Source organism: Pinus tabuliformis, chromosome 9, assembly GCF_031772625.1.
Source record: "Pinus tabuliformis cultivar Carrire ecotype Pingquan chromosome 9, CPIR1, whole genome shotgun sequence".
NCBI lineage: Eukaryota > Viridiplantae > Streptophyta > Pinopsida > Pinales > Pinaceae > Pinus > Pinus tabuliformis.
In genome coordinates, this window is record NC_142307.1 from 102,222,589 (window position 1) to 102,236,352 (window position 13,764).

The following is a 13,764-nucleotide window of genomic DNA, read 5'->3' on the forward strand; positions in this document are numbered from 1 at the left end:
AATGATATGCAGGGTTATTTGCCAAGAAAATTGCACTTTGGTTGTCACAGTCTATCCTTATAGCTTCCTGTACTAACCCCATACTTGAACACAATCTCCGCAACCAAACTGCTTCCTTGCTTGCATGAGTGGCTGCCATGTATTCTACCTCTGTAGTTGATAGTGCCACTACAGATTGTTTCTTACTCATCCAACTGACCGCACCTCCAAATAGGTTAAACACATACCCACTTGTAGATCTTCTCTAATCCAGATCTCCAGCCCAGTCTGCATCAACATAGCCACGAATATCCAACACTTTGTCCAATCCTGGTCTTCCTTGGTAGCACAGACCATAATCACTAGTGCCACGCAAATACCTAAAAACCTGCTTCACTGCTGTCCAATGCTCCTTTCCTGGCTTTGACATAAACCTGCTCAATACTCCCACTGCATGTGCAATGTCTAGTATAGTACAGACCATTGCATACATCAGGCAACTGACTACACCTGCATATGAAACACAGGACATGTCCTCTTCCTCTTAGTGTGTCTTGGGACATTGTTCAGTAGATAACCTCACACCTACAGGAATAGGAACCTTCACTAGTTTACTATCCTGCATATTAAACCTTTGCAGTATTGTCTCGACATACTTCCTTTGGTTTAACCAGAGCTTCCTCTTTGCCCGATCTCTTTTAATTTCCATGCCCAAAATATAGTTTGCAGCACCAAGATCTTTCATGTCGAATTTCGAGGACAATTGGGTCTTCAAATCCCGGATAATTTCTTTGTCATTTCCAACCAACAACATATCATCCACATACAAGACCAGATAAATAACACAGTCACCAATTAATTTGAAATACACACAGTGATCTGCTTTGCTTCTGGTGAAGCCAAGTTCTTGTATAAATGTATCAAATTTCTGATACCACATCCATGGTGATTGTTTTAACCCATATAGAGACTTCTTTAACTTGCATACGAGTTCTTTCTTATCCTTCACTGCAAAGCCTTTAGGTTGCTTCATGTAGATTTCCTCCTCCAGATACCCGTGAAGAAATGCTATCTTCACATCCATATGTTCTACCTCAAAATCAAAAGCAGCAGCAACAGATAAAAGTAATCTAATAGAAGTTACCTTGGCAACAGGAGAAAAAATATCACCAAAATCAATTCCTGGCACCTGGGAATAACCTTTTGCTACCAAACAATCTTTGTATTTCTCCACTTTTCCTTCTGCATTTGTCTTCTTTTTGAACACCCATTTGTTCCCAATGGGTTTCCTTCCAACCGGCAACTCCACTAGATCCCAAGCCTCATTTTTGTGTAAGGATGCCATTTCATCAACCATGGCCTCTTTCCAGAGTTTTCCATCCTCTGAATCTACTACTTCCTTCACAGTTCTGGGATCATCGTCAGTAATAGATAAAGCAAAATTTGAAGAGAAAGCAAATGGACTATAACTTTCAGGCCTCCTTCTTTCTCGAACTGATCTTCTCACAGCCGAAGTTTGTGGCTCTTCATCTTCTGATTCCTCCTCTACTGTAGAGTTTGATTCTTCCTCCTTTAGCTCAAACTCTATCTTCTCAGGTTCCTTTCGTTGGAATTCACATTTAATAACATCTTTCACTTCTCTAAACGCCACATCTCGGCTATACACAACCTTCCGTGTGACTGGGTTCCAAAGCTTATAACCCTTTAAACCATCCTTATACCCAATAAAGATGCACTTTTCAGATTTACTATCTAACTTGGTTCATTTCTCCTTTGGAACATGTACATATGCATCACATCCAAATACCCTCAGATGTGAAAGAAAGGGTTTCTTACCAGTCCATACCTCTTGTGGAGTCTTATCCTCCATTGCTAATGAAAGTGACCTGTTGACCAGGTAACATGCAGTATCCACCGCCTCTACCTAGAATTCCTATCCTAACCCGACACCACTGAGCATGCTTCTTGCCCTTTCCATCAACGTCTTATTCATTCTTTCTGTAACTCCATTTTGCTGAGGTGTATATGGAGTAGTCTTTTGCCGTGCTATACCACACTTCTTACAGAATTCTTCAAATTCCTTACTACAAAACTCTCCACCATTATCTGTCCTAAACACCTTTATCTTCTTCTCTGTCTAGTTTTCCACCAGAGCCTTAAATTCTTTAAACTTGTCAAAGACTTCAGATTTATTCTTAAGGAAATATATCCATGTAGTCCTTGAGAAGTCATCTATAAATGATACATAGTACATAGACTTACCTAGTGATGGAACCTTCACAGGTCCAAACACATCACTGTGCACAAGTTCTAATATCTGTTTCGCCCTATTACTACCAGAGGGGAAACTCACCTCATTCTGCCTCCCATATACACAATTTTCACAGAAATCAAAATCAAGAGAGCTATTACTCATACCTTCTACCATACCTTTACCATGAAGTATCCGAAGGCCCTTTTCACCAATATGTCCAAGCCTTTGATGCCACAGCATGGTCTTCTCTCCAGAGACCACTAGATTTTTTGCTCCACTTTCAAGAACCACAGAACTATTGCACCCATCAATAACAGTGATACTTTGGAGCTTGTACAAAGTTCCAATCTGAACTTCCTGCATCAATACTAGTGCTCCTCAAACCATCTTGTAGGTATCCTTCTCGAACACTATTTTTACACCTGCATCATCTAGCTTGCTAACGAAAATCAGATTTCTGGCTAATGCAAGAATATGTAGAACACCTGGAAGCGTTCTAACCCTTCCACCTTGCAACTTCAACTTTACTTTTCCGCGACCAATGATTCTAGCCTTCCTGTCATCCCCCTAGAAGACATCACCACCATCATATTTCTCATACTTGCAGAACCACTCTATATGGGGAATGAAGTGAAAGGATGCTCTTGAGTCAATCAACCATGCCTCATGATCTACATGTGTACTTGAAGAAGCCAAGTACACATCCCCACCTTCATCTGAGGTAGTTTTCACCTCTACAGAAGGAGCCTCATCAGATCCCTTTCTTTTTTCAGGAGCTTTAGATTTACAGTCCCTTTTGTAGTGCCCTTCCTTTCCACATTTCCAGCACACCACCTTTACAGGTTTTCCTAGAGATTTAGATCTCCCTTTAGATTAAGATCTCCCACTCGATGACTTATGTTTTTTTCTGTTCTGGGTACGCCCTCGTACAGACAAGGTATCACCATTTTGGCTCTCCATATTTTTTTGTCTCATCTCCTCCATCAGCAAGGATGAGACTATTTCATCAAAATGCAAGGCAGTTGCATTGCTACCTATTGCAATAACTAGACTATCCCACGAATCTGGTAGAGAACACAATAAACTGATGCACTTATCTTCATCTGAAATTTTAATATCAACAGAAGCTAACTGACTTACCATAGTATTAAATGCATTCAGATGCTCTGTCACCGAGTCTCCATATTTCATCCTCAGGTTATACAACTTTTTCCGCAGAAACAATTTATTCTCTAGAGACTTAGATTGGTACAAAATCCCTAACTTGTCCCACAAAGCCTTCGCCATAGCTTCCCTTGATACATTCAACAATACTGAATCTGAGACACAGAATCGTATTGTGCTCTTTGCCTTCCGATCCAACTTCTTCCATTCTTCATCGGACACTCTCGTTGGTTTAGTACCTGAATCTACCACGATCCACTGGTCTTTATCCACCAATAGATCCTCCATCTTGAGTTTCCACAACTCAAAACTCCAACCATTAAATTTCTTGATCTCTATCTTTCCACTGCTTGCCATCTTCTTTCACCACCAGAATCGATCTCGCAGATCTCCCACTGAACAGGGTCTATGACAAGCCTGAGTGAAACCCCTCAGCAAAAAAGGCATCTCCTTGAAGCCAGAACATCTCTGATACCAAATGTAGGTTTTAACCACGTATAGAAATTACCTGCATACGAATTCTAAAACACAGAAAATAAACAATGAGAGATCATAACACATAAAACACATATACACAAATATTTTCCCCTGGATCCCAAAACCAGGACTACCAGCTGATTTTTCATTATGTTCTTTTCAATGTTACAATACATATTTATACATGCCAAAGCATCCAATACCATGGACCGAAAACCATCACGTCCAAAAAACATGTGCGAAAATCCTGAACAAAACCATAGGTGGGTCTACCCAACCTAACATAGGGTCCAAAACCAAAATTTTCTGGGGCGTTGCCCCAAGCCCCATAAAGTGGGGTTACGGATTCCCTTCAAACCCCCTGTTAACTACGTGGAAAGAATATAACACAACCCAACAACTAGCGTCAGTTGTGTCTCCCTTGAACAAAGCACTCAAAATTAAGTCTTTCCTCCATTGGGTTGGGCTTTAGTTTCACTTAGGAGAGCCTTAACCTTGTTACTGAGTCAATACTACTCCAGTGGGTTATCTCTTCCAATCATATGAAGAGTTTGTTTGTGCCTCTTGCATGACAAACCTATACAAAGCTATCATATGTTGCCATATTGTTACATTTGAGTCATGATTTTTTTCAAGGGAAATAAACCTGAGTCGACCTTTCCATGGTGTCTCTTGCCTTATTTTTAGTCGGCCATCCCTAGTTGTCAAAGTCATGTTCACTATCACATCAATTGTTTGGTGCTTTGTTGGTACTGGTTTGAGAAGGTCTCCATTGACTTCTTGGTGGCGAGACTTGCTCTTATCGACTATGACAAATTTCTCTAAGAGTAGACCTAGAGCCGCACCCTAGCCCTATTTTCATTATTGATGGGTCACCTTGTGCTCAGCATCATGGGTATTTGACTGAGTGGTTTCCCTTGTGTTTGACATCAACTTTCATTATCACACATTGGGATTCGTGCAGTACCTTCATTTCCATTTGACCCTATTGGTGCTTTCCTTGCCTCTGTGTCATCTTTCATTATTGGTTGGTTCATAGGGTTTCTATCGTGTGTTAGCTACATCTTGTGTACACTGGAAACATGATTCGGTTTGGTTACTACATATTTCTTCATCTAATTCCTTCCACATTATTGGCTTAGAGGTTACAATCATGCTAGATTTATGAAGGATGCTTTAATTCCTTCCTTCCAACAGATATTTTCCCATCAACTCCAACTCATTGCTCTGGGAACAAGGTCTAGAGTCCATTTGGTAGTAAGTTAGGGTTTTCATACATTAGTGGTAGACTCCTTCACTATCAACAGTGGGAAAAAATCATTGTCTCCTGATTGATAGATTCTTCCAAGTGTTCGACTTGAACATATTTATTCACACTTGTTAGATTATACTAGGTACCTTGGCTCTCATCATCATTATCAGTGAGTAGTCTCGCATTTGTTAATGGTATACATCAATGACCAATAATAAAATTATTTCTCACATGGTTGACTTCAAATCATTTATTCCCATTGTGTAGAAATGTACCATGGTAGTCGGTGAAGACCTCGGGTTTGCATCAACATTTTTTAGCTCACTTGCCAGTCCTTCATGTTTCTACCAGTGACACTATCTACCTTATATGTTGCAATTCATTACATTGAAATCTTATATGTTGGAACCCAAGTTGGGTATAGTACCATTTGTTCCACTATTTGACTTGGTACTTTTTGGATCATGTTTATGACTTCAGTGATTAGCTTTCTACTTCAGCATCATTGATGAGTTCTTTGTATGTGATATTGTGACATGTACTTCTATGGATATGATCATATTATCCACTATGCATTTTCAGTCCTTTTATACGTGTATACATATTGGATCTGCTTTTGTATTTGATATGAGGAGTCCATGCTTTATTATCTATGAGAATGAGTATGCATGCCTCAGACAACAACTTTCTTTCTGATCTCTTCCACTGGCTTGGCAGGCTGAAATCGGGTAAACTCCTCTCAGGTCTTGGCATGATTCCTTCTATACACTTAATACATTTTGGCCATCATGTACCCCTTCTAACCTCATATACTAGGGGGCATATATTATATAACCATTTACCACCCTTGGTAGATTAGATGGTCTATGATATGGCCTAGGGCAACCCTTCCCTTCCACACTTGGTCCAAATTCTAAAAAACAATGTTTGAAATCCCATACGCTATTTTTCCTTGTATAAAAAGTGTGTACATGCAGGTCAGTCTATACTAAACCCACGTATATGTTTTAAAACATTAAAAAATATATATTCTGCTTAAATTCAGGCAGAGTTTATGTGTTTTACCTATTACTCACCTACTATAGCCCATGACCCAATTGTTTGCCAATTGAAAAAAACTAATTTTGAGAAGTATAAATGCACCTCCATGGGAAGGCCCAAAGGAAGAGAAAATATTATATATTGATATTATATTTGATTACATCCCTGATCAATTCTAAAGAAATCCATGTGCCTTCTGCTCTGCCAAGATATAGGAAACCACTATTTCCTTCTTGAGATGTCCCTCATCCCTTCATGACATCCTTGTCCATACCTATGGAGGAGGATTTCTGAGGCTTGGTTAAGATGGATCCGGCAGACGACGCAGGCTATAGTTCTTTCATATTTTCTTTAGTTTACATCAATAAAGAGGTGTTGTCTTGTTCCTGATGTTTATGGTCTTTATGAATTAATATATGTTATGACTTGCTTATAAAATCTTATATTAATGCTTATTTGATTACATGCTTATATGACCTAACACCTATATCATGAACATGTTTTATATTAATGTTGTTGTATATGCTTTGATTGAATAAGTTGTAGGTTCTAAGGCATTGGAAGAAGCAAAGGGTTTGGACCCTATGGGAACGACCTCAAATGTAGGACCTCCGGGTAATACCTCTTCTTCCTATTTCAGTAATATAAGTATTAGGATTGTTTGTTTGCATGTCTCTTTATGGTGTATGTGCTCCACTTTGTTGGGGTAATCAACCCAAGACTCTAGGGTGATTCTACCCATAAAACCCTCTTATATTAGAAGGACTAACTTCTAGTCAAAAGTAAGTTTTAAATAGTTACACTTGGTTGAAGGTTGATATATCCCAACCCTTTCTAGCCCTGTGATAATAGTTGTATAGGGTAAAATTTCTTTAACTTGTCAGAATTTCATGTCTATGAAAAAACATTTCTTTGTGAGAGAAAAATAGATTTTCTTCTCTCATGAAGAGTGTAGGATGAGGTCTTCAGCATCACACCATGGATCCTTTTATTTCTTTTATGTGTCTTATGAAAAATTGTTTGGAGCAAGGAAGTTGTTTGGGCTCCAAGCAAGTTGTTTGGAAAAATTCCTTGAATTGAGGTTGCTTGGAGTTCAAGTTGTACTACCTTTGAATAGTCATAGAGAAGTTGAAGGCCATGACCTTACTCTAGTACATTTTATTAATATAGAGCCTAAAATTCAATCTTAGGGAGAAGTGTTAATAAATATGGTTGGCTTATTTCAATTTATTGCATTAAAAAACAATTTTTTGATGTTGTGTTTGGTGTCCAGGTATCTAATTCATGAACCCCAATTTTTGGCATGAAACAAAAGATTTATGATAATATTTGGTCAATAATATTCTATACCTTCACAAGATTATATATTCACAAGTCAATTTATTGAACATTGATTCCAACTAGCATTACAAATAGGGAGGTAACTTGTTGACAATTATGAATAGGGACACATCTTTTGTATATTATTGTCAATTTAGATGATCATTTTTTCCCCTAAGGTAGACACAATGTTAACTGCATAGTAAATATTCTTGGTTGCTATATGTAGATTCATCAATATTCTAAGGGTGATCTTTGTGGGAACCCTCCTATTCTTGTTTGGGGGAGTAACATTATTGTTCAAGATGTTAATCAAATAGTTCAACATTTTCTTAAGAATTACATAGTATGATCCTTCAGATCCTGAGGGAAAATACATGTGGATTTCAAAGCATGTCATGTTTGTCTGTTATTTTATTTTTAATCATTCTCCACTTATTAACATGTTTTACATGTAGTATATTCTTTGGTTGGATACCTTATATTTTATGTTGACTGCAGTTAGTTGATCAGCCCTGCAGACAATGGAAGTAGAAGGTGATTCTTTAGACGTTGATGAAATGAACATCTTGGATTGTGATGATGACATTTATGGGAAGATGATTAGATACCCCCTAGAAGTTATTGCTAGTTTTTAGATAGTTTTGATACATGTTGTTATTCACCTTAAACATTTGTGGGAGAAGCACATATAGGTAGGCAAACTGTAATCCTCTCAAGTTTCATGTGTCAACTATATCTCATTTTCAACTTATGGTTTCATTTGCATGGTGCTTTCAAATTGACCACCCCATAAAATTGTATGACACGTTTATGTTTATTTACATAACTTCTTTTGTATTTAGGAAAGAATATTTAATCTCAAATATACAGTTAACATGCAAGATTTGAATCCCTCGAGTAGGATTTGGTGACCAGTTCATTTTTTTCTATGTTATCTAATCTCTTTAGACATTTGTTTCAATGCCCCTTTTTGGTAGAAACTAATCCTAACCTGTGTTTCCATTGAAATATAGATATTGAGAAAATGGTTTCAATGATAGGGATGATTATATGATGTAACTCAATAATTCCTAAAATCAAAGAGGCATTTTTCGGGAGCCTTGTTTGTGGTTATGCTCCACCACTAGTGCCCATTGATAGAGGTATATGTCTGCTTGAAAACAACTATAATTTTGTTTTGTAGTTATATAATTTGACTGTAGCTTGAATTTCTTCATTATTATACAGTTTCTTACATAAAATAGAGTTTATACTGAAGGGAAAATAATTTGATTTTGGAGTGATGTATCGATGTTCATGATTTATTCATACCATTGGAAATAGTTCTCAACCTCTCTTAGTGAATGCTACTCATTTTCTATGAAATTGGAAAATCTATTTCGAAACCAATGTTTTTACTCATAACCTGACTACCGGGTCGAATTCAGGAACCTACTCGATGTGGAAGGCTGGAATGTGTTGCTATGAACTCCATGACTTTGGTTCATAATAGATGCAGGTAATTGTCAATATAGTTGAGTTAAATAGTAATCTAGTTATTGAATACAACATTTTCCTTTTCATTTATTTTGGGGTCATGTTTGTTGACAAGTAAATCATAAGGTTGCATGAAACCCCTAATGCCATTCTAGAGTGGGAATCCCATATACAGTCGGCTTGTTAATGCATGAAAATATAGTGGATGCCGCCAAACTTGGTGATAGACTTGAGGCAGACAGTGATTTATAGAAATGGTTTTTTGTAGAAGAAATATTTTTGTGAAAGGTGTTTTGATCATGAATTCTGAATCTTTTTCAAGCAACTGGAATCTTTGGGGCCATGAGTGTTAGAGTAGGACAAAACTAGAGGACAATAAAATCCCATTTTAAGGTATAATCATGCCCCAAAGTTGCTTCGCATGTGCTTGAGGATTTGTTGTTCTTACTATGCATTATAAATGAAAGCTTTAAATGGTGTTTGTTTGTAGACTTACATCAACTCCCTTCACTTAAAGAAGGAAGACAAGACACAATTGCAAGCTAAAGATCTAATGGAGCATAATGCCACTAGTGATAGCTTTGCTTCTTTTCAAGAAGGCGATATTTAAGCTTCTTAGTATGAAGCCAAGGTATAAATTTACTCTTATCTTCACGTTTTCGCTAAACTAATGGATTTACTGAATTCACTAACATGTATTTCTGATTTTTAGGCTGAGAATTTGAAAGAGATATCATGACAGCTTGTATATCCGATTTGTAGGTTGATAAGTTCAAAGATCTATCATGGTAGCCTAATATCTACGATAAGTTAACCAAGTCATAGGCACCAAGTATCCTAGAGATGAAAGATGTGAAAAAAGGTTTATGTTAGGTAATACTATCTGAAACCTTTGTCTCTTTCATTTCTAGTAATTTATTACACCTGTACTGTGATCCAAACCTTGAAGTGGCTATTGTTGTTGGAAACAACTTTTTGGGGGAAAGCCACTATAGTTAGCCATAGTTTTTGCTTTCCATGGTGGCATCAACATTTTCCTTGTTGGGTACCTAGGTAAGAGTAAGTCTCAACTACTTCAGTGTGTGCATAAGTTGGCTCCTCAAGGTATTTATGCAAGTGGTTGAGGAAGCTCTGTAGTTGGATTGACTGTTTATGTGTCAAAGGATTGTGAAACTATATGTTTAATGACTTTTATGTTGCATAATTGAATATTTCAATAAGAAGGAATGGAACTATCACATCCATTGAAATTATGGATTATTGATTAGTTTTCAAATTTAATAGGCATTGGAAAGTGGACCACTAGTACTGACAAAGAAGAATTTGTTGCATATATGAGTTTAAAAAGATATCAGATAATGCTTGAAGCATGCTACATGAGGTGGGATTTTCCTCTTCAAATCATTTGACTAAATATTGTGCATTCGGTGGTTTTCGCTTGATCAAGCTTACCCACATTCTATTGTATTTTCTACACATTTTTATCACTTCGTAATCAGTTATGTTATTTGAGGCAGGTGATGGAACAACATATCGTGTAATTTTCCAAGGCTGGGATCATAACATCCCTTAATGCTAGAAAATATGTGTTAGCTTATGCAACCCTAGTGGTTCACGCTACAATCTAAGACTTTCAGTCATTGACAGTATCCAACTTCCTCCAAACTTTCTCTCCATGTAAAGTTTTGTCAATGTTGTGGATATGGTATGATTCCTTATGGGGTTTGCTCACTTTTCAAATCCACAAAATAAAGGGTTTACACCTCAAGGTTTGATTTGATTTACTTGGCTCTTGACAAAGTCTATGAGAAAACGCATTGGTTCCTTGCAAGGCATTTTGATGTATTGCATTATGAAGAGCCTGAGGTATGGAATTATGTCTATTGCTTGGGATGGCTTCATATGGTACTTGGAGGACATTATTCCAGTTTACATGACTGTAACTATATCATTTATCGTTACAGGATCTAAGATTATACACATTGGATGTATCAACCCTAACTTTATATATAAGTTATCCAAGATCACACATACATCCCAAGATATCTGAAGAGGCTACAAAGGATCTTATCCATGTTTATGTTGAAATGATCTGGAGGGGGAACTTTATTAGCAATAGTAAAAAGGTTAGTTGCACATGTGTCCAAAAGATTGACTGAAAATAGAGTCAAACATAATGGTTGATCTCTCTCTCTCTCTCTCTCTCTCTCTCTCTCTCTCTCTCTCTCTCTCTCTCTCTCTCTTCCACATCATATTTAGACACATAAAATTCCACATGTTGTGCTAATTCAATTTTGGTACCTTGATACAATTTGCAGGTTATCACAACAACACCTACACAAAATGTGAGCCTAATATGAATTAGTGAATCACATGCTCGTATTTGATTCTCTGATTGGATAAGAAGCCAACCTCATCTAGAATAGAAGTTGGGCATATAACTATCTTCCCAAGTAAATCAAACTACATATGGGACTATAAAATCACACACACACACACACACACACACAGATATATATACATACATACATACATATATATACATATATATATAGATATACATATATATATACATACATATATACATATATACATATATACATATACATATACATATACATATACATATATATATACATATATACATATACACACACACACACACACACACACACACATATATATGGCCATGAAAATTGGAATTATACAAATCATGCTTAATAGTGGTGGCCTGGGCATATTGAAAGGTGTGATGTGGCTGAAGCATTCAAACTTCTTGAAGTTTCCTTTAAGAAATCTATCGTTGATCATGCTACTCATAAAGTTTACAACTTTATTGATAAAAGGTGGTCAATTTTCCTAGGTTTACAAGTCTCTTATTATATAGTCTTCAAACATTCCAGTCTCACTCATATGGATGGAACTACGCCTTTGTTTTTTTTATATCCATTTAATCTAGGTCTAAGGTATATATTATACAACAATAATTTCAATGAATGCAGTGTGTCATGGTGATAGGGACTATTGACATGGATCTCATTACAACATGAGTTTCTTCCAATGAAAGAATAAAGCGGGCTAATCAAGTTACAACACTAAAAAATATTATCATGGAAAAGGCTAAAGTTGGAGCACCATCTACTTGAACATCAGAGATGACATATTCTTGACTCCTCTAGATAAGCTAGCAGTGTACTGATTTTTGTTTGCATTAAAATCCTGATCTATGATATATGGATGAACCGCCAACTTTTGGAGGGGATGTGTAATTAGGGATTATCAAGGTTCATATTCATGATCTAAGGATTCCCTCTGTATATTTTCAATTCAAACATGGCTGCATATACAGATTGACATAATTGATTGTTTGTATGTTGTGGTTGAAATGATTGTCTTTATTGTTTGGCTACATTGGTATGCTCACATAGTTAATTGGTTTCCTTTGGGATTCTTTCAGATTCGCAATGCTCTTGGAATCCACATCACCAAGGTATTTGTAGTTATTCATGGAGATAATGTCAAGAGAATATAAGACAGAAAGTAGTGTCCCTAGAAAGTATCAAGTTTGTATTTCACAGACCCATTTCATCTCTTACGCTGATGCCTTCTGTGTGATCCTCTTTTGAAGTCAATTTGTAATATTTTAGGTTAGCGTATTTGAAATAATTTTCATCCACCCTGAAACTATTGTATCCCTTTATGGAAGCTTCCCTTACCAACTGAAACAAGCACCAGATTGGATGAAAAATTCAAGTTAAGAAAATAAGTCCTGAGAATGTTTGTGACAAACAAATGTAACATAGAAATATTTACACCTTGTGAAGCCTTGATTATGAGCTTTGACTAGAATATGAAAATGGGTATATCACGAGTCAAAGGTGTAAAATCTTATATTATTCCTTCTTATGTAACCAGTTATACAACATTTTTATCTTTCAATTGATTTTTGAGTCCTCATTTCCTTGCATTATTCAATTGTCAAGTTAAAATATTATGAAGTAATTGTTTGATTTTGGGGGACATAACCATTAAAGTTGTAAAATGTGTCATTATAATATAGTATGATATTTCAAATTGCATCAATTTATGCGACCAATTGTCTATTGATAATTAAGTTACTGATATATCCATTCATGCATGCATTTCTTTCCCCTGTTAGTCTAATTTATGAGGATGGTCTGTATTGCTTAAGATAAATGATATTCCAGTTAATTACAAGTGAGGTTGCTAGAGCATCTTATATAATTTATTCATCTCTAACATCAAATTCGCTTCATAAATAAATCAATAACAGTAAGGAGAAAACAAAGATAACAAATCATAATAACAGATATAGATGTTTAGGTCAAAGACTAGGGAAAAACCCCACAAGGGGGAAAAACCCAAAACAAGCATTCCTTTCTTAGATAGATCTTCAATAATACTTCAAGGCAATGGCTATGATGACCTAAGAGTGTGTCCACAAGTGCATAGGTTTCCTTTGTAATCATCTCGATAATGTTCAGCAAGAGATGACCTTTTGCATCATATGAAGAAGATATGACTACACTATATGAAGGGCTATGATGGAAACATATACCTCGATCATGTGACAAGACCTTAGATCTCATCCACCTTCCCATAGTGCAATGCAACATCTTTTCCATACATGGGGAGGAGCATTTCATTATGTACCTATCTGTATCATCGAGGAAGACCTCCAAATTCCTCCTAATACTCCATCCTCTGGGACTACATCTCCAAGACAACCTAAGTCTCAGACCCAACGGCTGAGCTACAACATCCATGTAAATCCAAA

At 36.5% G+C, this 13,764-nt stretch overlaps 1 pseudogene; it reads left to right on the forward strand.

Moving 5' to 3' along the window:
* The window catches only part of LOC149147284 (DNA replication licensing factor MCM4-like), a 198,876-nt pseudogene extending 186,378 nt beyond the window's left edge, over positions 1–12,498 (forward strand).
* The last annotated feature ends 1,266 nt before the right edge of the window (positions 12,499–13,764 follow it).